The sequence below is a fragment of the Sinocyclocheilus grahami genome, unplaced genomic scaffold (assembly GCF_001515645.1).
Source record: "Sinocyclocheilus grahami isolate Dianchi unplaced genomic scaffold, SAMN03320097.WGS_v1.1 scaffold340.1, whole genome shotgun sequence".
NCBI classification, from domain to species: domain Eukaryota; kingdom Metazoa; phylum Chordata; class Actinopteri; order Cypriniformes; family Cyprinidae; genus Sinocyclocheilus; species Sinocyclocheilus grahami.
Window position 1 is genome coordinate 770,695 of NW_015505519.1, and position 1,343 is coordinate 772,037.

The following is a 1,343-nucleotide window of genomic DNA, read 5'->3' on the forward strand; positions in this document are numbered from 1 at the left end:
TTATTTTAAAAACGGAAGAAGGAAAAACTCAGTTTATAAAAATACCGTGTACGTGTGGACATGGCCTTAGAGGGACTACTTAGCACTTGTTAAGAGTTGATAAAAAAGGTTGGATGCATTCGAAAGCTGAATTTCTTAGCTTTAAAATGGTACCTATAGTTATATAAAAAAGTTATAAAACGATAGACAGGAACATGCTTGTTTTTACATTTTGCTTGCCAAGTGTTTAATAAAACTCTCCAACTGATGTATTCAATTCATAGGTTTAGGTATATTTACACATGAAAGATGCAATGTATTGTAGACTGTAAACAATGGTGCTATTTTCCATGATCGGAGCATGTTTCGTGAAATGACAAGCGTAAAACCCATGTGAAAGTTATAACATATGCTCCTTTGGGGTTTTGTGTCAATGAGGGGTATCTTTAGATCTAAATGACAGATTATGGCGAGTTTGGGCCCTTTTTAATCAAGAGAATTTTCTAAAGATAATGACAATTATGCTTGTTTTATTTTACTTGGTGAGACCTTTCAAATGACGTAACACATGACTATCTGAGCTGTATGATGTTTCTGACATATTTCAGAACATAGTAGCCTACAAAAAAAACTTTTTTTGTAAGTTATGAAAATATTTTATGAAGGCAGCGATTTGGAAAGTATGATTAGTACATTTTTTAGTTAGTAATTAGTAATTTTTTTTTTCCCTTTGGTTTTATAGGGTTAACAGGATATTTCAAAAAGGTAAATATATACAGTATATATATTCAGCATTGTGCAAACTTGTGCCTAAAAAGGAACTTATGCCTAATCATTTCGCAACAGTTTATAAAGTTTTATTAGTTTGCATGTTTTGTGCAGCCGTCACTGACTGAATGATTGCAGACATTCTTTGTGTAATGTTAGGATAAATCACAACAAACTTCAGCTAGTATACATTTATTTCACTACGTTGTGCTGTAGCTTATTAGTTATCATTTGAGTGCAACAACTGAAATAAACTTGTTTCTGTGAACTAATCATTTTTCATATCCTGCTGTGACTGTTCTTAAACTTTGGCTTATATTAACAAAGTGAACAGGATTCTAAGACCACACACAAGCATGAACGTTTTCCTTTAATACATAAGTACAATTTGGGATTAAACTAAATTGTATGGACAAAAGTGTAAAGAAAATAGCTTACATTTTGCTACACAGTAAATGAGAAAATACTTCACAGCATTTTATGGAATCGAATAAGCAACTAATTTGATGTTAGCAAAATTGTATTTATAAATGTGCTTGTGCTTGTTGTTACTGTTTAAAGGTTTTGTATTAGTAAGGTTCTTTGTTCATGTTCAC